Here is a 24,093-nt window from a genome sequence, read left to right as displayed (position 1 = left end):
GCCATCTCAAAACCTTGTCATAGAATTCCACAAGGTTTGAGATGGCTAGATGGAGGGGATGCAGTGGATGTGGTATACCTGGATTTCAGCAAGGCCTTTGACAAAATGCCCCATGATATCCTGGTGGAGAAACTGAGGAGTTTTGGGATACACCAAAGCACTGTCCGGTGGATTAGGGCATGGTTGACTGACTGAAAGCAGAAGGTAACCATTAGCAGGGAATCATCGGGATGGTGGCCAGTGACAAGCGGGATCCTCCAGGGCTCTTTTCATTAACGACATGGAAGAAGGGGTGAACAGTCTGCTGATCAAATTTGCAGACCACACTATAACTGGAGCAGTGGCCACAACTGAGGAGCAGGTACTCCAGATCCAAAAGGATCTGGACAGACTGTGGAAGTGGGCAGGAGACAACAGGATGGCATTCAATGTGGATAAGAGCAAGGTCTTGCACTTGGGGCATAGGAATAGCTGTCATAAGTACAGGTTAGGTGATAAGTGGCTGGAGAGCAGCACTTGTGAAAGGGATCTCGGGGTACTGGTTGACTGCAGGCTAAACATGAGTCAGCAGTGTGATGCGGTGGTCAAGAGGGTAAACACCAGCCTTGGTTGCATAGCCAGAAGTGTGGCTTCTAGATCAAGAGAGGTATTACTACCACTCTACACGACTCTAGTGTGCCCGCAACTGGAGTATTGTGTTCAGTTTTGGGCCCCTCATTACAGAAAGAATATAGCCAGGTTGGAGTCAGTGCAGCGTAGGGCCACAAGGTTGGTGGCTGGTTTGCAAGGGATGCCGTATGAGGTGAGACTGAGGGAACTGGGTCTCTTCAGCCTGGAGAAGAGGAGACTTGGAGGGGATATGTTGGCAATATACAGGTATGTGAGGGGATGTCACATGGAGATGGGTATAGACCTGTTCTCCCCTGCAGAGGAAGGCAGGATGTGCTCCAAAGGAGCAAAGCCCAGGGAGTCAAGGTTCCATTTGGATGCCAGGAAGCACTTCCTGACAGTTAGGACCCCGAGGGTGTGGAATGGGCTTCCATGAGGCCCCATCGGTGCAGGTGTTCAAGGATAGGCTGGATGTCCACATGGTGGGCATGTCATGAGCGGAGCCGGCTGGTGCCGGAGGTCAGACTAGATGGCCCAGGAGACCCCTTCTGACTCGCTCTTTTTTCTATGTTTCTATGTTTCTTTCATTGTAAATGCTGTTAATTTGGTGTATAATGCCTGACTGCTATATTACAATATAAGCAACTGATTGTTCTCTCTCTCCCTCTCTCTCTCATACACACATTTTATTTAGCAGATAATGTAGAGATGATAAACATAGAACCTACAAGCTAATGTTGATTAAAAATTCTTTCCCCTTTTATCTCAATTCACTGTTAATGTATTAGAATGGGGACTGGATAGGTATGGGTTTGAAAGCTGTCACTCTTTCTACTACTAAAGAGGGTTTTTTTTTTTTTTTTTTTTTTTTACAGACTTGCAGGATTCAATTACTTAATGCACAGGCCAAATACAGTAAACAAGGGACTGTCAGTGTTAGCATTCCAACACTGATTTATGGCAGCAACTTCCATTATGCTTTGCAGATGGTTGTTACTTTTTTGCAAGGGCCATGCATATAAGACAAGGCACTGATTGGATGTGATGATGAAACAGCAGAGAAGATGAAAGGATACAGCTATCCAGTTGGATTTGACAGACTTACCAGAAAGAAAAGCTCACCTGGGTAAAAGTTCATCAAAGACTCTCATAAGAAGGAGAATGCTCTCCTCCTCATGAACAGAGGGCAATCAAATGACAAGAACAGGAATACCTACGACAGAAGATAATGCTAATAGAAAAAAATCATCAAAGGATCTATCTGCACTGTAAGTGGCCTGGTTTACATGTAAGAGGGAGCCACCATGGGTGAACTACCCCATGAAGCATTTTGGTGGTGGTGATGATTGCCTTTTTGAATATTCAGGCCACAGCAGGGGGTTGCTGAAACCCAGTGAGGGTGGGTTGTTGGGTTGGTTGGCAAACCACCCAGAACCCATGGGCTGTTTTGGAGTAGTGGATGGCTTGCTAATCACCCCACCCTTGCCAGGTTCACACATAGTGATGAGCGAGGGCTCATCCTAACAAATGGAAAAGTCAGCCTTGGTGGCTTCTCATTATGTTCAAATAAGGTCACGGGTAGAGATGTAATAGCAGAGGTCACTTAGGCTGCAGAGCTAATCAGCTCAACTAGACACATACATAGAGCACTGGCTACAAGCAAAGTAAAGCCAAGAAAGTTTCTTCTACTTTAGCCAAGGCTTCAGTGGTTATGTTTGCCTTTTGCAACCAAGTAAAGTTTGGTTTGCTAATGTGACATGCTGTGCACTCAATTATTCAGCCTCTCTTGCTAACACTAAGAGAGAACAAGAACAGAGAACAAAGAATATAAGAAATAATGATACCAAGGGCTGGTATCAGAAGTGGGTATTGTTTGGCACATACCAAGGCCCACATCGGGGGGGGGGGGGAGACACAATTAACACTCAAAGCCTCCTGGCCCTGCTTCTCCCCCTGTGTGCTGTCAATGCTTCTCAACTTCCTTTTCTATGCAGAGGAAGGAGACAGAGCAGCAAGCTCAATGAGCAGTGAGCACAGCAGTGAAAAATAGGTGGAGCTACTCAGGTAGGAGCTACGGAGTTTCCTCAGGTTCCCCACTCACCAAAGAACACCTGGAGCCAGTACTGAGTAGACCTCTCTGGATAGGAAAGTTTCAATCCCTCCCTAAACTTGGAAAAGAACAACTGGTAATATACTTTATAGAACTATAAATTGCTCAAATGCAATAAACATTTTGTTCCTCCAGTATATGGCACTTCTGCAACTGTAAAGTTTGAATAACTTAGAAATCTTTCTTAAGGCAGTCTCCAAGCATCTGGTTCTGTTCAATTATTCCTTTGCAAAACCTGGTGTTGCTTCAACTTGAATTAAAGCTTTTTGGTAACTGGATCCCTTATCTCATTATTATGAATTTACATTCCACCTAAGAATGTAAGTATGAACCATCTGCTATGTTGACATTTTTTAAAATGTATATGTTATGCAAATCTACTGATAGAAATGTAAGTTCCTTAAAAGTACTGTTCCATTGAAACAGGTAAGACATACGCAGATGCTCCATTAATTAGGAAGACGCAGACCGACTGTTTCCCACAACTTCAGGCACTAATGATGTCTCTCTTGTTTTATGAATATAGTGCTCTCTCATTTGAGATCGATTCTAATCTTGTTTTTCCCCCTCAAGCAGATGGTGAAATGAGTCCATTTTCTACAGAACAATTGAATTGCTCGAGTGAATGTACCTTTCTCATATTACTAGGTCTGCATTGCAATAGAGAACACAGTTCTTGACAAGTAGGGATTCTCTTATCTGTGATAAATGGATTTCTAATCTTCTGTAATAAGCCACATTTCTGCTAGCAAGTGAGTATGATCTGTCTGTCCACTTCCCTTACCTGAGCTGTTCTGTGTAGGAAAGGTACTGTCTGTGAGGGCCAGAAATTTGAGAGATTCGTGATTAGGAGGAAGGAATTTCTCTTCCCCAAAGGGCCCACAGGAGGAAAAATGATATTTGCATGCCTTTGTGACATCACTAGCTCATACTCCAATTCACCGTTCTTCTCACAGCTCCTTGCCATCCAGCAGGACTGTCAGTTATGATGACTGTGGCTTTGAGAATCTTCCTGGAAAAATATTAGACACCAGATATAGCTAATGTAAATGACAGCATAGCAAATGGTGGGATTATGTCATAATGGCTAAAAGCATAGGGTCTGGCTGATCTCCCTCTCTGCAACAGAAAAGGAAGCCCACCCTCAGAAACCTCATCACAAGCAATGGCAGAAAGGTCCATATTGGTGCTCTGATATCAAGGAGGGCAAAGGGTGGGGGAGGCATGTAGGGTAGGTCTGGCTGGAAAAATCAGCTGCTGGGACAAAGAACAAGATGATGCCACTAACGCCTCCCATTTTAACTTTCAGAAGCCAAAGGGGTTGGCAGCTGAATCTTAGTTTAACAGAAGTAACAGGGCAGTAATTGCCTTTGCACCTGAAGCCAGTAGGCTGCATAGCACGCATGGCTCCATCACATGTAATTCTGGTGCAGCTTCCTATCCATCAGAAACCACCACCTGAGGTGGCTGCCTCACCTTGCCCAATGGTGCAGCTAGTCCTCATGCAAAGGCATTCCATCCAGTGTATTCAGTGCCCTCCAGTTCCCTGGACAGGCTGTTAAAATGGGAGGTGGGGATGGAAAACACTAGCCCTGGCCCTGGCATATGTATTTTTTCTCCTGTGAAAATCAGTGGGAGGGGAAATGTCAAAAGGTAAATGCTGACAGGAAAGGGAGAAGGCAACAGTTACTGTATGATTTAGAATCATGAAACTGGAGTAGGAAACAGGCATGACCCCTGGCCTTTAGTGAGGTCCTCACTGCAGCAAGATAATCAAAATCGGCTGCCAAATTCTGGGAATGTGATAAAATAGAGGCTAAAGGGGGCAGAGTGAGTTTTAAACAAGCTGCATTTGGCCCACCTTCCACCAGAATTCAGCCAATTGCTTTGTCATGGCAACACTGCTGAATTTCAGAGGCATAATTGTGGAGTTGTAGCCCCAGGGCAGTTCCCTGGTGGGGCAGGGGAAATGGACCCCAGAACCTCCAAATGTGCCTTAAATCATGAGGGGAGCCCACACAGGTGGATCAGGCACCCCACCCCCTACAGAAGTTCTCCTTCAACACTTGTGAAGGAGATGAAGAACAGGAGAAGCAAGGCTCCACTAGCAGCTTCTATCCTCTCCTGTAGCCCCTTGGAGAAAACTTCATGTCGAAATCTTAACTCTTTTTCTACCTTATCATGTAAGCATCTTTTGAATATCATGCTTAATTGGAAGGTTGGCAGACTTTATTTTTTCATTTTTTTAGTATTTAGTTCAACTGTAACAACAGCTCATCATCTTGCCAAATAATATTATCATGGGGTTTTGTTTTGTTGCAATGTAGAATAATTAGGAATACATCTCCAAATTTGTAACATGAGGGCAACTAAAGTCAGCCTGGTTTGCCCTTTCTCAAGGGGGCTCTATTTATTCGTTCATTCATTCGTTCATTCTTTTCACACGGACAGGCCATCCACCTTTGTCCCCCTTTCTTTTCTGACTTGGACAAGGCCGCAATATGTGCAACATCTTTTACTGACTGGGTTACCCTATTGATTTACTGCTGTCCAGCTATTGTAAAGATTAGAACAGATGGTCACCACTCTTTGCTTATCTATTCACTTCACCACAGCGGGCACCATTTATTCTAAAGTAATGTATGTGTTGTTCCCTGCTCCTGTCATTAGTGTGATATACAATTAAGGTGAAAACATATAAAGGCAGGCTGGGCCAGCAATGAGTTATTTCGTTAGACTTCACTGAGGACCCCTTAGCACTTTTCATACTCCGGTTTATGTTAGGCTGAAACATACAAAGGCTTTGCTAACCCAGTCTTCCTTGAACTGGGGCCCTCCAGAAGCATTGGACTACAATTCCCACCATCCACATCCCCTTGACCATTGCCTCATCAGCTCCTGTTCAGCTGGAATCCTGCAATGTAGAAATTTCATTAGACATTAACAATTCAGCTCCTATGTCTCTGCTGTATTTCCATGCTTGCCCAGCTTCTAAACACTTCATGCACAGCACATCAAATACAATGCCATTCCTGCCCACACCACAACCTCAGCTGCCCCCTCCTGCTCATTGGGATCAAGCTCCAGCAAGATGCATCTGGCCCCGAACTAGTAAAATGCTCGGATCTGCGGTCTTCCCTTTCCATCTTCCCAGTGAAGTTGAGAGCCACATTTGGGAAACCCTGATTCAAAGCTGTTTATATAATATACAATATTGCTTCTGTCCCTCCCCTGACCCACACCAGGACTACACACCCCAGAGACTGTGAAACTGTGGTATATTGTCCAACTGAGGCATGGCTCCCCAACCCTCTTGGCCTAGGGGGCACGCTTGGAATTTTGAAAGGGTGTTGTGGGCGCTCTCATAAAAAGGCTCCTATGGGCCTACCCATTCATAAAATGACTGCCATGGCTGCCACAGCCAGTCACAAAACATTTATTTTGTAAGCCGTCCCCTGACACTGTTAAGGACAGCATAGAAATGCTGTAAACAAACAAACAAACAATTTTTTTTTCCAAGAGGCAAACTAGAGACACTAAGGAAAAATAACTCACCTAAAAAGCAAACTACAAAGCAGAACTGGAGCCTGCAATCTAAAATGCAAAAGCAGCCTTTTGAACACAAATAAAACTGGAACCCTTTTCTTTGGAATACGCCATCCTCCAAGTTTATTATTATTATTATTTTTACAAGATCTTAATAAACAAACAAGACCAAAATCAGGAAAGACAGGGCACTTGGCAGGCACCAAGACAGATGTCTGTGGGCACACTGATGCCCTCGGCCACCACATTGGAGATACCAGAAGTAAAGGCCGTTCTTTCTCCTTTAATAAAGGAGAAAATCAAGATTGTGAGTAACTGTACCCTTGACTGGAAGTTGCAGCAAATCCTCACCTTCTGATGAACATGCCCCTATGATATGCATTTCTAAGTATGTCAGTCTCCTTTATATATTACATTTTAGCATACACCACAGCATACCGTGAGACAAGAGCTGGCTACTAAGACAGTGCTCCAGATTAGACAGAGCAGCTTTAGGGGATTAAGTGAGACAGACATTCAGAAGGGATTTCTCCTAGGTTCAGATAACCCAGGGACATGGAGCGGCATCCCATGTGCTGGCCTGCCCAGCATCCCTATTATTATTATTATTATTATTATTATTATTATTATTATTATTATTATTATAACATTTCTATGCCGCCCCTTGCCGAAACCTCGGGGCAGCTTACAACATGATAAAATACATTGAAATACAATAGTACATAATAAATTACCATTAAATATAACAATACAAAAAATACATTGATTTACAAATACAAAATTAAAATTATCAGTATAAAATAAAAATATAGGAGGAGAAAGAGAAGGAGGAAGAAGTTGCCCAGGCCAGATCATATGTTTTAACAATTGAAATGATGTTTAAATAAAAAGGTCTTTACCTGGCGCCGAAATACCAGTAACGACGGTGCCAGGCGGACCTCTTTGGGGAGTGAATTCCATAGGTTGGGCGCCACAACAGAGAAAGCCCTCCTCCGGGTACTTACTCTCCTGATTTCTTTCATGGAGGGTTCCCGGAGAAGGGACTCTCCCGCAGATCTCAAAGGGCGGTCGGGCATATACGGACGTAAGCGCTCGTTCAGGTAGCCAGGACCCAAGCCGTTTAGGGCTTTGTAGGTCATAATCAACACCTTGAATTGGGCCCGGGCTTCAATGGGAAGCCAGTGAAGCTGATGGAGGACTGGAGTCATGTGAGCATAACGCCCCGTCTCCGTCAGCAACCTGGCAGCTCTATTTTGCACCAATTGAAGTGTTCGGACTGTCTTCAGGGGAAGCCCCACGTAAAGTGCGTTACAGAAGTCTAGGCGGGAAGTCACCAGCGCGTGTGTCACCGTCGCCAGGCAGTCGTATTCCAGGTAGGGGCGCAGCTGATTAATCAGCCGAAGCTGAAGGAAGGCGTTCCTCGCTACCGCTGTCACCTGAGCTTCCAAAGAAAGCTCCGGGTCGAGGAGTACTCCTAAGCTGCGGACCTTATCCCTAAGAGGGAGTGTTGCACCATTCAGGACCAGGTCAAATCCACCCTCTCCGATACCCGATCCGCCAACCAACAGGACCTCCGTCTTGTCTGGGTTGAGTTTCAGTTTATTGGCCCTCATCCATTCCCTTACCTCGGCCAAGCACCGGTTCAGCACAGCCACTGCCTCACCTGGATTAGTGGAGAATGAGAGGTAAAGCTGGGTATCATCAGCGTATTGATGATTCCGCAGCCCACACCTCCTGATGACCTCTCCCAGCGGTTTCATATAGATGTTAAATAGCAGAGGGGATAGAATGGAGCCCTGTGGTACCCCATGGCATAGCTGCCATGACGTAGAGACATGGTCCCCCAGCACTACCTTCTGGAATCGACCGTCGAGATAGGAGCGGAACCACTGCAAAGCAGTGCCTCCAACTCCCAATCCCGCAAGTCTATCCAGAAGGATACCATGGTCGATGGTATCGAAAGCCGCCGAGAGGTCCAGAAGAACCAACAGGGATGTACTCCCCCTGTCCTTCTCCCTGCACAGGTCGTCGTACAGGGCGACCAAGGCAGATTCAGTACTGTACCCGGGTCTGAAGCCGGACTGAAAAGGATCCAGATAATCAGTTTCCTCCAAGAGTGCTTGGAGTTGTCCCGCCACCACTCGCTCCAGCACCTTGCCCAGAAACGGGATGTTGGCCACAGGTCTATAGTTAGTGGCCATCTCTGGATCCAGTGATGCTTTCTTCAGGACCGGTCGTATTACCGCCTCCTTTAAAGGGGCAGGCACTCGACCCTTCCTCAGAGAAGCATTAACCACTTCCAAAATCCAGGTCCCAATCCCGTGCTTGGAGTTATTTATTAACCAAGACGGGCAAGGATCCAACAGGCAAGTGGTGGGACGTACTCTTCCAAGCACCTTGTCCACATCATTGGGCCGCAATAATTGAAATTCCTCCAGTAATTTTGGACCAGACGGTGGCATTGGCGACTCCTCAGAGACCTCTGATTCATTAGTGGAGTCCAGCTCGTGACGAATCTGAGCGATTTTCTCCCTGAAATGCCTGGCAAAGTCGTCACAGCGGGCCTTTGAGGGTGGCATCGGATCTTCCTTAGGACCCAGGGGAACCAGGCCTTGCACCACTCGAAAAAGCTCCGCTGGACGGCATTGTGAGGAGGCAATGGAAGCGGAAAAAAACTTCTTTTTCGCCGCCTTCACCGCCACAGCATAGGCCCGATAGTGGGCTCTCAAGTGTGTTCGGTCAGATTCATCCCGTGATTTCCTCCACCTACGCTCTAGCCGTCTCCCAGCTCGCTTCATCACCCGTAATTCAGGTGTATACCAAGGGGAAGAGCGGACTCTGCCCGGTGGGAGAGGACGCTTAGGAGCGATCGTGTCCACAGCCCTGGTCATCTCTCCGTTCCACAGTTCGACCAGAGCCTCGACAGGAGCACCAGTCTTGTCAGCCGGAAACTCCCCCAGGGCCCCCAGGAATCCATCCGGATCCATCCGGCTCCGGGGGCGGGCCCATACAATCGGGTCCGCACTCTTATAGAGGGAGAGGCCGCTCTCGAGCACAAACCTCACCAGGAGGTGATCTGACCATGACAGGGGAGTCAAACATAAGTTCTTCACCCTCAGGTCATCCTCTACCTGCCCCGTCGTGAATACCAGGTCCAGAGTGTGTCCACGTTCATGGGTAGGGCCAGTGATGTGTTGAGACAGGCCCATGGCCGTCATAGAGGCCATGAAGTCCTGAGCCGCCCCGGTCAGTCCAGACTCGGCATGGAGATTGAAGTCCCCCAGGACCAACATCCTGGGGGTCCTCAACACCAGATCCGAGACGGTCTCTGCAGCCAGACCTTCCCACATTGAGCAAAATATCTGCAGGACCAATCTATGCACTCAGGGTTATCCATGCTATCAGGAATCCCAGTCAGAGAGGGTTACCAATTATGCAGTGGATTCAAAGTAGGCTCAATTGAATTCAGGTAGATTCCCTTTTAAGGCATCAATGCACAAAAGCTGGAGTGGTGCCTGCAGCAGGAAGGAGATTGGGGGTAGGCCTGCAGGTATACCCCCTTCCCTCATGTGTTCTCTGAAGTCCTGAATTGCTCTAGAGAGGCCTTCTATCAGATTGGCTGCAACCATTTGGGAAGTCCTTTCCCACAGGCTTCTCTTTTGGTTGTACTCTTCCTGTTCTTCTCATCCTGTTTTGTTTTTGTTAAATTTAATCATGCCTATTCAATTGTGGGCCATTATTTGAAACTGTGAACAGCCTTGCCTCCATTGGAAGGAAAAACTGCATATAAGTGTACTTAGCAAAAGAATAAAGCTGTGTGTGTTCAGGGAAGATTTAGCATGTGCCTCCTCCTCACTCCTAGTTCAACTTTAAATCACCCCACTCCCACAGTATAAGGAGTCAATGTGGACCTGATTCTGACAGGTGAATCTACCATTGTTGGTTCTAGCTGATGGAATAGCATGCAGAAAAGGCAAAGGGCTGTGTGTGTATGAGAGAGATGTAATAAAAACTGCAGTTCATAAATCACTGAGAGCATGTTAGTCATCAGATGTGTCAGGCCCATTAATTAATATTAGGAAACCTGAAGGATAATTGAGAGTTTCAGGTACAGCTTGAACTTTGGGATATTATTATTATTGTACCACTTGACACAGCCCATTGTCCTTATACATTTTCACTGTGAGGCAGGGTTTCAAAATAGCTGGATAATTTGAAATGATATCACATCTCAAGTCAAGCTGAGAAAATAGCTTTAAGTAAGTTATTAAAAGACTTAGAAAAAGTGAGCTAGTTGATCTTATCTGGCACCACTGCATCTTGTCCCCATCTCCATTACTTCCATCTGCGAGTTCAGAAATGTACCAAAAAAACCCATTTTTATAGAATGAAAAAATGCCACTGAATGGAGTCCAGTGTAGTGTAACTGATGGTATCAGACTTGGACTGGGGTGACCCAGGTCAGACATGATGCTCACTCATTTACCTTAGCCCAGGCACTGTTGCCCAGCCTAATCTACCCCACAGGGTTGTTCTTTGGATAGATGATGATGTTCTTTGGATAGATGATGAAGAGAGAACAGGAAAACCATGTGCATGACTGCAGCTCCTGGAGACAGGACTAAACATGTCATGAAGCGTATGAAGCTCACTCGAGTAAAGCAGCTTCTACTGAAGGCTGCAATCTGATAGACTTTATTCCCTAGGAGGGAAGTCCCATTGAAATGCATGACACTTCTGTCTGATAAGAGATGTATAAGATGGCACTGTGCTGGTTCAGCTTCAAAATATATTATCAGAGCTAATTTCCATGGATCTCTGCAAACAAATAAATATTACAGACAGGTGCCTTGGCATCGGGATGCACAAATAGGGTGCATCCAGAAGCAAGGTACCCCTTGCTACCAGGCAATGGACAGTGTACAGCTATTCCATTTGTCTTCCTTTGAGCGCTGGTGCAAGCTGTGCATAGGCAAACTTCCAGGATGCCCTACCTGCCCACAAAGCTGGGCTCTGAGGAAGGGTCCCCCTCAGAGACAGGCATTTCGATCCAGCTTCCCCTGAAATGCTGTGTAGCTGCTTTCAGCATGGGTGCAGTTCTCCTGTGCCTGCCCACTTGCTTGCCCCTCTGCCCACAGGGGGCAATCACTCAGGAGAGCCCCATTGGCTCCCCTTTCTCTGCAGCATTTGCCACTGTGGTATTTTCTCAGGGAAAACAACACGGGCAGATCGTTTTCTTTTTCTTCCTCTTAAAATGGCCCTGTGTGTTTGCCCCAGATCAGAGTTTCTTCTCTCCCTTAGAACCAGCCAGAGCTCTCATTCATCTAGCTGAATTTGTGCACCCCAGTTGAGGGTGGCTCTCCAAACTTTCAGTAGGAGCCTTGTCCAGTCGTAGATGGAGATGCAAGTGATTGGATGCAGGCCCTTTTGCACAGAATCACACCTGGGATCTGCTTAAGACTGCCCCTGCAGCTGCTTCTCATTAAGAAACGCATCAACAGGATGTTGCATGAAACATCAGCTCTAGCCTCAAGACTTAAGGCAATGGTCCAATTTTATTCTGTGCACACCACTGCAAAAGAATCTGACATTTCTTGCCAGTGCTCAGTTCTCAAGCTGTCGTGGCCACAGGTAGCCTGAATTCCATTCAATAGCATTTTCAATATTGTATGGTTATGTGTGCGCAATCATCTGTGCAGCCTTTCTTTTTTGATATATTATTAACACCACCTGGAGGCCTGGAAGAGTATTGGATGGAGCAAACTTAATGCAATATGAATGACTTGGTGTTATACTACTGTGGAATCCTTATGCTGTGTTTAGGAGATTGTGGACACAACCCAGAAACCAGGCATTGTTATGCTGCCCATTCTCCTAAATACATCAATCTTAAAATGCATCTCTTACAACCTTCAACAACTCTCCTGGATCAAGAAATGTTATCTTGTTTTGAAATAAGGTTAACAACATAAATGAACAAAAAGAGCAAGCATCATGATAAAACAAGATCAGTAAAGGGGCAGTCCAGGCAGGATGTCCATATGAGTGAAGCAGCAGAAGCAATCCCCGTGTCCCTGCTTTTCCTACCTTGCAAGTCACCTAGATGACTGATTTCAGCCATCTTGCTGCAGTACTTTAGATGGGAGGAAAGGAGGTGGAGCATCAGCAGGGTAACTCATATGCTGGTGGTCCTGGTTGCCCCCTCCTTCCACCATTCTCTGCCCCCTTAACCGCTTCTGCAAGGTCACTCTCATGGACTTGGACAAGCAGCCAGCACAGTTCTTCTTGTGTTGGCTGCAAAGGGATGGAAACAGGGATCCCAGCTCAGATGCCCAGCTCCAAAATTCATTCTGCTACTCCAACGATCACTACAGCCCCTAAGGTGATGTCTAGACATTGAGGGACCACAGGATTGATCTGTCCAAGCATCAAGGGATCACTTGTCATAATTCTTAGTCTGCAGCCGATATGCTTATGGAACATCTACAGTAAAACAGTCTAGGTAAATCATAATACTAGTAAGAAAGAAAAGAAATACAAGTTAAGAAGCATTTAAAATGGCATGTGCAAATGTATGTTATGTTGTATGTGTGTATGTATTAGCCAGAAAAATATATAAGCAACTGTACATGGCTGAAATTTAATCAACTTCATCAAAGGAAGCAAATGGATGCTTAGTGGGTTCACAATTGTTTCCTGTATAGCATAGAGTTCTTTTTTAAGGACAAAGGTACAGGAGATTCTATAGGTCAGTTTTGGCTATAGGAGAATCTATAGGTCAATTAAATGGGGTGGGATGCACAAGAGGGAGGCAGATGCTTGTCTATCTGGTTCTGCCACACAGTCTCATTTTGCTTTTAGTGGAAGCTGCAAGAGAGTGTTGAACCAGCCTTACTGAACTTCCTTGTGGATTGTGCTCTCTGTTAAGAGGCCTCAGACCTTTTCCAGAAGCTTCATTTTTCTTGGACTGTTCGAATAAAGGTACCGAATGCGGTGTGTCAATATTTACCTCCAGATATCTATACTCAAACAACTGATAAACGCAGAGAGGCTGTTGTTTTGCTGTTGTTTTTGAGTCTCATAAAGTGGGGATTGGCAGAAAACCCACAGAATGTGCTTATCATATAGAAAGAAATAAACTGGAACACCATTAGGCCTGCAGGCTGGTGGTAAGAGAAGCTGTAGTTCAAGGCATTTATAGTGCACACTTGATCCCTTACTCATAGGAGTTTTTGGGATTCTTTAGATGAAATTGGCACCCTCCAGTCTGCACTGACATCACAAAAGAAACTGCCACTGCAGGCAATGCAATTTATGTCTATGTGGGTACACATAATCCATATGTTTTCAGCTAGTTGTTCTTCATCAAGCACTTGAACCAACATGAGAGGCTTGTGCTAGTCACAGATTCACACCTCCACATTGCAGCCCCAATCCCCAGTCCAGCCCTCCACCCAGCGGAACCCCTTCCTTATCGCCACAGAACAGTACTCCAAGTTTAGCACATACTGAAATATATAGCATTGGAAAAATGCAATACATGGAAAAATCATGATCACACAGATCTGAAGAAACCCAGGATATAATGGCAGCAACAGCAGGAGGAGGTCACTTCAAGGTGTGTGTCATGTCACATGCTGGAAAACCAGGCATTACAGTGTCCTGCTAGACAATCCCTACCCATATTCTTGTGAAGCCTGGAGCATCTTATAAACTGTGGGCCTGTAGGCCTTTTTCTGTTTAAACGCACATAGGATTATACCCTTCATGAAGAAGACATTTTTGTAAAAAATGATGATACTGATTTCGTAGTCATTCCAATCCCACATATACATAGGATTTGCCTTCCATTCCACTCATAGAAGGTCCCTCTGCCCAGTTTCTGGGAATGTTCCACCACTTTTAACCAACTTCACGGGCTCCCCTCACTCTGTCATTGTCATATGGCTGGAAGGGCTGCCACGGGAAGGAAGGGTGAGGAAGTCTCCTTCCTTCAGCATCATCACTCCATTGTAAAGCTGGATCCAACCCATACCTTATTTTTAAAAAATACATTCCAAAGAGTCAATGTCTCATATTGCCATTCTTGAAGGATAGCTGGATTTTTACATATCCAGATGAGCATTTGTGAGGAAGGACGTATGCGTCAGTCATTCTTTACCCTTGTGGATCCATTTGCTGTTTTGCTTCCATTTATCACGCCTAGGACAAAACTGTGTATCTGTCAGTACAAAAGCTGTAGTTTTCCTTACATAATGAATGTAAATGTGCAATCATAAAAGAATCTAATGAGCTTGGCAAGCTTTCACCTTTCAGCCCTGCTGATGCTCTCACACACTTGTATTGATTAATTCATAACCATTGAATATTTGTTTTCATTAAACGGACACTGATTTACTCTGTTGTGTGTTTTTTATTTATTTATCAAGGAATGATTAGGAAAAAGGGGATCTCACTTCACCGGAAGGAAGGAAGGAAGGAAGGAAAGAGGGAGAGGAGAGGAGAGGAGAGGAGAGGAGAGGAGAGGAGAGGAGAGGAGAGGAGAGGAGAGGAAAGGAGAGGAGAGAGAAACCAAACCATTGGTTTACCAAACATTAAAATAAAATTCCAGGTCTAACTGTGTGGCCAACACATTTAGATTGAGCCTTGCTGTGTGGGTGATTGTAGTCTTTTAATGAAAATGAATTTGAACAAAATGAGCACCACTTGATAACAGCTTCTGTGGGGGGAGGGGAGGAGCAGCATTTCTTATTTTATCTTGTCTTAAAAGAAAAACGCTAAGCAAATACATCATCATTGTAAATAAAAATGCAATAAGGAATAGTAATGAAAATTCCCTGATTCCAGAAGGCAATCTTTCAAGTCTGTCGCTAGAATTGATAATAATTTTCTTCCCAATTTATCCCACTTGCAGTATGTAAAAATATCTGTCTCAGCAAGCCTGAGACAGTTCTGCAAAGCACTTAAACATTCCTTGTTTGATAGTAAGTGTTTCTAGGTGCCAGCAACTGGGGCATTAGAACCAAATCCTAAAACATGAGGGCAAGGCACATGCTATTTAAAGACATAGCTAATACCCTCTGTAGAGTAAGTGAACGACTCCCAGTCCAAATCTTAGTATGGGGGCAGGGAGCAGATGGATCAGCATTTGACAATATATGTTGCAGGGGCAGGGCATCAAAGCCTCCCTACTGCCAAAGATAGGGCCCTGATCTTCTTTTGGGAGCTGAAAAGTGGGATGTTTTTAATGTGATATATAAATAATCCCCACCCCAGTTATCGTTGGTGTTGTTTTACTGTGGGCTATGTAAAAGCTGCACTGAAGCCTTGCTGAGATGCATGGAGAATGGGAGAGGAGAGAGAGACTTGAATGGCACTATCAGGCACTTAAAATCTTCTGATCTTCTGATGCTGGAAAGAGATGGGGAAGACAGTGCATTTGCATAAATGTTCAGCCTGGTAGTTTCCCACTTGACTGTCCTGAGCAACAATAATCTGTATAAAAGTCAGAAAGCAGCAACAGTTTCATGGTATCTACCCAAAAGAGTACCTAGAAACATGAAACATACAAAGGCCATTACACTCCTGGAGACCAGGAAAGCACCAAGGTTCAATGCTGTGTATACGTGGAAGATTATTCCAACACTGTTAACATGTGCCATAGGTTCACCACCACTGATATAGGCAGAGGTTGAAATTATGGAGTTGGCATGAAAGGTAGGATGCCATGTAACCCAGGTCAGAGTAAGGTGCTGTTACATCTACTGGCAACCTTCAGGTTCGGCTGAATCTTTTTAGGGTTCAATCCTAAATATGATTAGGAAAAAGACCTCCAATTTTTAGTATGCCCCAGCTAGTCATGCTGGGCACTGGAGGATGTTTTTCCCATCTAAATATGCATAGGATAGTGCCCTTGGGATACACTACTGAAACGACACTGGTCTTTTCTCATCTTCCCTGGCTTCCTATTCATTTCAGAGTGTGGGATTCCACATATAAAAGTCCACACAGCTTGGGATCTTAGAACTTGATAGAACACCTCTTCTTATATGCACTCATGCTGAATGCCTTTTTTCTGAAATCCTTTTTCAGGGACCGTCTGAATCCAAGGGTCAGATCTGGCATTCTCTGGGGAGTCCCTGTTGCTTTGGAATGCTCTCGCTAGTGAATTGGCACCCAACCATTTAGTACGAAATCAAAACTATGCTGTCCTCTCCTGTATAATGAGAAAACATCTAAAATATCTACATAGCGACTATAGAGAGATCTATAGAATGAAAATCTAAAATAATAAAGGGTGTGTATGTATGCCTGTGTTCACCCAACCATCTGCCTGCCCACCCCATACCTTCAAAACCATGAAAGATAAGCACCTGAAATATGGCATGCGTATGAAGAGCACCCAAGGCAAATGAAACATTGGGTTATTTTCCTTTTAAATACATTGCTGTTGTTATGCTGTCAATATCATTTATGGTGACCCTGGGAATGAATGTGCTCCAAAATGCAGCTCAGGTCCTTTCCTCAATTCAAGGCCGTGGCTTCCTTTATGGAATCAATCTATGCCATAGCTGGTTTTCCCCTTCTTCTGCTGCTTCCAGCTTTCCCTGGCATAATTGTCTTCTCCAGGGAGTCTTGCCTTCACATGATGTGGCTGAAGTCTGACAAACTCCGTTCCATCATTTTTTTGCTTCCAGGGCAAGTCCTGACTTGGTTCAATCCAGGACCCTCTTTCTTGTTTTTCCATCAGTCCAGCATATTTGCAAAGTTCTCCTCCAGCCCAGTGTTTTGAATGCATGAGCTTTCTCCCTGTCAGCTTTTTTCATTGTCCAGCTTTTGCATTAAAACACACTGATTAATTTTAATTAATTTTTATGGCTCTCTGTTGCTAAAGCCTACAATAACATGTTTGGTGACTGGTGGCAGCCTTCCCCAGCCAGCATGTAGCTTTGCAGTCCATAAAGTATAAAGTCAGGGGCGACTAGTAGATTGAGGGCTAATTATATCCCTGCCCCTGCCAGGCAGCAGCTGCCTTCTGTGGAATCAAATGGACAGATCTCTCCCTGAAGGGACTTCATAGGTGTCCTCAGCAGAAGCCATCCTAGGAATGCCATAGAGTTTAGCTCTGGAATGTGTTTAACTCTAACAGCTGCTCAGTTTTGCTTGAAAGCTTCCCTATACCAAACAAAGAGCTTTTTAGTGGGCTGGGGATAGAAATATATCCTAGACCCTTCCCTCAAGGGAAGGGAATGGGAAACCCTCTTCCCCAAAAGGACTGGAGGGGTGTACTGTGGCCTAGGATCGCTACTAGGTATGACTTCACTGAAACAGAACAAGCAACTCCTTCAGTTTTAAGTTCCATTACAGGCTTCACTGTATCAATGTAAGGGCTATCCCCAAGAGTATGAAGCTTAGGCCACTGGCTAGTTTTAAATATTTTAAGTAGTTTAGATAGCATTGCATTTTGTATGTTTGCATTATATTGTGTAGCAGGTTTTTCTGCTGTGCTGCATTTCAGTGATTATTTTATTTCGTTAGGAACTGTTGCATAATGCCTAGCTCAGTTTATGAGCTTTTAAATAAATAATACCCCAAGCCAGGAGGCAGACGGCACCTAGATACAAGCTCCCATTGTCCTGTCTTTGGTGGAAAAGAAATAGCTGGTCTAGCTGTACATTATTCTTTTTCTTGTTATACTTTTAGGATCCTTACAACAGCCCCAAACTAAGCAGGTTCACTAGAATAAGAAATAATTTTAGGAACTCCAGGCTATAGCAGGAACTCAGCTTTGCAAACCACACTGCTCTTGTAAATTATGATTTTAACTTCATTGCTGTTTTTCTTATTTGGAATCCTGCACGGCTGCTTACTCCAATCTTCAAGGACAGCTCTCATTGTCCAGTTCTGCCTTTGTCTCAAGCTCTTCCTAGGCAATTTGGATACTCAGCATTTGTTTTTATAAAGTCTGTCAGCATAACAGACAAAGAAATAAGGGAAACACCACAGCTGGATGAATACATTTGCTTCGGTATTTTGGTTTAGTAAATTGCTTGTTATACCAGTTATTGCTCATTATTTCTGCAACTCCTTCCCAAATTTGTTGAATAAACAAATTTATCTAGGAGGCTGCCAACTACTGCATGCTGAAACGGCTGCCATTTAAAAGGGGATGCACATTGAAAGAAAGAAGCCGCACTGACAAGGCTGCCTTTGTTCTTACACATCTGCTGCACCGTCATATGACCGTCCATCTAGAATCCATCACAGGCAGGCTTTGGAACTGGCAGTCTATCGGCAGTTAGATATTACACAACTGTACTGGGAAACGAAAGTTGGGAGAGAAATTAATTACATCCCTACACCTGTAATCTAAGCCCTCTTTTGCAGAATATTATTACCTTCAGTACTTATTAGCCAGGGAACAGGATGAAGGAAAAAACTGTCCATTTCTCTTTTAAAGAAAATCAGAGGAAATTGTGATCCTTTACTTTGCTGCAATTGAGAAACCAACTGTCAAGTTGATGATGCTAAAATTATATCCCAAAAGTACAATTGCTATCATTTTGAAGGCACACAATGGGTTATATCCAGATTTAATGTTACTCAGAGTAAATTGACTAAAAGCAACAGGACTTAAATTATCATGACTTCTTAAAAGTCCCATGGATTTGAATGGGTCTGCTCTAAGTATGACAAAATCTAGATTTAACCTGATGGGTTTCGGTAAGTATTATCTTGATCCTCAACACTTTTTAATCCATAGACCTTTGGGTGCTCTGCTGCACATCCAGTTTTCTCTGCTCATTTCAGGGTTATAATGCATCCCATTGTGTGAAGCTGTTTCACACTTGTATCAGAGCATCTGCTCTCATAAACAGTCATTGAGCAGTGGTAAGAATTTGGTGACTTGTCTGGCCTTTCCCCCTTGCGCTCCATTTAGTTAAGAAGAGGGTCGTACATCGCCCAGCTGCTACCCTACCACGTTTCACTGAATTTCCACATAAATTTGTCCCAGGCAATAGTATTCCATGAAGTTATAGGAATATATTTAATATACAGAGAGCATAATAGACATAGGTATATAGAATGAATGATAATTATTGTTGAAGACAGAGGGCCAAATCTTCTCCTGATTGGAGGAGAAAATGAAGCGATTAATTGCAACTAATGTATTATCATTGACAATGGGAGCCCTTAATGACATAGCTTTCTTCCTGAAAAGCTATTTTAAGTTTTGTACACTAGATGGCATGCCTGGAAGAAATTGCCTTAGTTAATTAGGAGGACATTTCTCAAAGTCTTATCATGTAACTGGTAAATAATGAATACACTGGGTTTTATTCATTAAGTCCCTTTTATTTCAGTGGTGTCTACTTTAAGTAGGACTAACATTGAATATAAGCCATATTAGCTAGAACCATTCTCTTCTGCTACTTTTAGTCAACAAATATTCTGACTAGATTCTAAACTGTAGATGGTAATATTTTATAAGGACTTCTGAACCCATTTAGATTTTCTTTCCTATTCAGAGAAACTCCCTTTTTTCCAAAGGACAAATTATGCAAACAGACTTAAAGGTATACAATCCACATTTACATGGGGGTAAGCCCTACTTAACTTATGAGGTGGAAGCCTGATTTTGTGACAGATACAGTAGACCCATAGAAATGATTGGGATTTAATTAGAGATTTACTTGACTTACTGATTTAAGTAGACTTGCTGAAAGATGTGGTTTGCATGTAAAGTCAGCTCAGGCATGGTTGCTTTACCAAAAGTTTACCTATGGTTTGCCTGTCAGATGATCATGCAAGAAACTCACTGGGTGACTTTGGGCCTGTCACTGCCTTTCTGTCTAACAGACCTGCTGTGAGGATAAAATATGCAGGTAGAGAAGGAAAATGTAAGGCAGAGGTCCCCAGACTTTTTGGAACTATGGGCACATTTGGGAATTTGAGAAATTTCTCTGGGCACCACCACAAAGTGGTTCCCATGCAGAATGTAGCTAGTTGCATCATGGCTACCATGGAGGACCAGCTGGTGAAAAGATAAACGATTCACCAAGAGTCTGAACTCCAAAACCAATCTACCTATTTGACCTCATAGAACCTGAAATACCTGTTTAAAGTTGTAATTCTGTGTACACGTACATGGAATGCAGTGGAAATTACTTCTGAGTAGGCCTATTAGGCTTACTGTTTTTCTCCATCTGTTCACGTTGCTGTTTCTCTCCCTCCTAGTTTCCAGCTGGCTCTTTCTCTCTCTCCTTCCACTGTGTTACTATTCCCTCTCTCTCTCAGCCTCTGCTCTTCTCATCAATAGGCATATACCTTTTCCAAGCCCCAGAGGAAGGAGAAAACTTCCAGACCCAAAAGGAAAGCAAATGTTTCCCTTACCTCAATCCAAGCTCAGACACTCCAGTCCTTGCCATAGTGAGAAGAGAGGGTAAGAAGGAGAGAAAGAGCAAGGTAAAAGGAGGGGACAGAAATGATGAGAGTAACATTTGGAAGTAGAGAGAGGGCGAGGGCAAAGGGAAAGATCTTTGTGGGTGAGAGCAGATTGGGTAGGCTAAGGAAACCATTGTTTCCTTCCCAAGCTAGAGTAGATTAATAACATTAACAGCTGCCTAGAGAGGTGGTGGGCTCTCCCACACTACAGACATTCAAATAGAAACTGGACAGCCATCTGAGTGGGATGGTGTAATGTGGTTCCTGCAACAGCAGGGGGTGGACTCGATGGCCTTCACGGCCCCTTCCAACTCTACTATTCTAATGATTCTATGATTCTATGAACAGCTTCAAAACCAGGAAGAAGGATCTGGCAATATCACATTTTTCACGGGTTATTTTTATTTTTAAAAATTATTTGAAGGAGCAGGCAGTGGAGAGCTTTGGAGATCACTTCAAGTACCAGAGTGGGGACCCCTGGAAGAGAAAGTGTTTCTTCCTCAGTCAGCCTTGTAAGGTTGATTTCCTGGAATTTTCTGAGCTTAGCTGCTCTCTTTTAGTGATATCTTTAAAGTTCCATATACCATTTTGCATTGTATTATGCCGTAGATGAAAAACAGATGATACATAATCTTGAGATGCAAACACAAATTAAACATGGTATAGAAATTGTGTGTGTGTGTGTGTGAGAGAGAGAGAGAGAGAGAGAGAGAGAGCGAGAGCGAGAGCGAGAGCGAGAGCGAGAGAGAGAGAGAGAGAGAGATGAAGGCAAGCCCTTAAGTCTTATGGAAATTTTTACATACAAGAGGCCTAGCTAATGAGATCAGCTGTTTACAAGCTAAAGCTTCAATCCATGTTAGTTCATTGTTGGTCCATTATTCTATTACCTTCTCATCTTCTGCATATGCATTCTATCTCTTTCTCAAAAGATCAAAATCCAACAAGCCAGTCAATAGGATCTTTGAATTTGCATAACCTTTTATTATTAACCACAGGCTGCTGCATGCTGATAAAAGGTGATATAAGTGTTAGGGGCTACTCTTAAAATAAATAAAATAACTGCAAAGTGCATTGGAACTGGCAGTCACACACATACTTAACTGACATTTATTGATTTCCAATTGGCATTGGCGCACCAAATCCTCTGCCAAGCTACAGCCGCCCACGTAAGCTAACAAACTACTCTCTTTAATTTTGTCATAAAGAAGAGTTTAGTGCCTAGTGCCTTTATGAACAAAGAATAAGGTTTACATAAAGGAGGCTATCATAACTGGACCGAAAGTGCTTATTGGAATAAATAGTGTAGCAAACCTAATTGCAAGATATTCTAAGATTAAGACTGCTGTGTGTATGTGTGTGTATTTGTGTAAAAGCCATGTAAATATATGTTGAGCACACGGTATACATGTGCCTGCAGCATAAGATCAGGAACAGGCATAGCACTAGACAGAATAAGATGTGTTCTGCCCCAACTGGGCATTGGTTTTTGTGGTTGCCATTTGCCCCTTAGTTTTGGCATTTAGAACTGCTTTAATTCTCCCTGCAAAGATCCGTCAGCCACAGATCAGGTCTTATTATTTGTAGTCATGCATTAATTCTTTGATCTTAGGCAGAACTTCCAATGTACTTTGCACCAGCTCTTTCTCAGAGGTCATACTAGCCTGTCTTTGGGTCTTTGTTGCTTTCCTGAGTTGCAGCCTGGAAAACGTAACCTTGTATTGACCAGGTTCACTCAGTCATCTAGGAGAATTAAGCAACAATTGACTGACTCCACATGTACCAGGAGAATCATCACAATTACTCTTGGCAGCATAACCTGTGTCTTTTAAACCCAGCTAGTGTGGGTCACTGTCAGGAGTAAGAAGCCATTCTGAAACCCATGGGCAGTTGTTGGCCCAGGAATCATACAAATCTAAGATCAATACTGAATTCAGATAAGTCAGGGACAAGGCAGAACAAGATATAGCTACTGTATTTTTCGCTGTATAAGATGCACCTGACCATAAGACGCACCTAGTTTTTAGAGGAGGGATCCATGGAAAGCTTCCTGATAATCACAGGCACATTCCCCATCACTTCCTCATGGGCTTCATTAAAAGACGGGTTGCCATTTGAAAACACACACTGACCTGTGATTAACAGCTCTCACCTGTGCCGGAGGACGGGGGCGGAGCAGGGCGCACTGAGCGCATGCCAGCCAGGTGTGGTGCAGCCGGGCCGTCAGTGTGCTGGCGGTGGTTGGCGGCGGCAAGTCTTCCCGAGCGGTGGGGGTGAGCAGTCCGTCTCTCCATGTGCCTGGCAGGTTAAAGCCCGTGGCTCCTCCTCCTCCGCACCGCTCCCCCTGAGCGGCACAGCTCTCAGCTGCGCTGGAGTGGGGGGGGGGGGGCGAGCAGCGCGTGCCAAGCACATGCCGGCCAGGTGGTGCCACGTGGTGCAGACGGGCAGTGTCCTGGGCGTCGGGCATACACACATTCGCTCTATAAGACATACAGACATTTCCCCTTACTTTTGAGGGGGGAAAAGTGCATCTTATAGAGCGAAAAATATGGTAATCTCACAAACACTGCAGATAAGGTTGGGGTAGAACTGACTGTGCATGGTACCAACTATTGCCTTAAAAGTCTCTTTCTCTTCTAACAAAACTCAGTAAAAATTCAAATTGGGGTGAATGACATGTTCAGAAGACATATTCAATCAGAATTGAAACAATGCTGTAAAAAGAGATACTACAGAAGCAGGGAGCAGAGACAGTCATTTGCAAGATAAAGGCTTGCAATGCTCCCACTTCTCCAAATGTTTCACTAGGTCAATGACATCCGTATGTTCAGATTTGTTTTCTGGAAGCATTACTGCTGTCAAAGCATGGGCTGAAGCAGATGCTGCATAAGCATTTATTTATTTATTTAGATCTTTTTTAAACCATCCTGGGATGGTTTCACAATAAGTCAAAATAAAATAAAATCTTTATCATGCTTATCAAATTCGTAACCAGTCAACAATAAAACCCATATTAAAAACAGTCAAACCTTAAAACATTGGGAAAATAAAAAGGGTTTAGCCTGGCAAAAGAATAAAGTGACAGTGCCAGGCAAACCTCTCTGGGGAGCATATTCCACAATCAGGGTGCCACCACAGGTAGTCACCCTCCCAATCTCCTTCAAGGAGGGCTCCTGGGGAAAAGCTTCTGCCCCAGTTCTTAAGGGGAAGGCAGGCACATATGGAAGGAGATGCTCCTTCAGGTAACCAGGTCCTAAGCCATTTAGGGCTTTATAGATCATCATTAGCACCTTAATTTGGGCCTGGACTTCAACTGGTAGCCAGTGTAGGTGGTAAAGGACCAGCATTATATGTTCATACCTGCCAGTCCCTGTTAACAGCTTGGC

The sequence above is a fragment of the Varanus komodoensis genome, unplaced genomic scaffold (assembly GCF_004798865.1).
Source record: "Varanus komodoensis strain SLA01 unplaced genomic scaffold, ASM479886v1 scaffold2, whole genome shotgun sequence".
Lineage (NCBI taxonomy): Eukaryota > Metazoa > Chordata > Lepidosauria > Squamata > Varanidae > Varanus > Varanus komodoensis.
Note: the sequence above shows the minus strand (reverse complement) of the source record.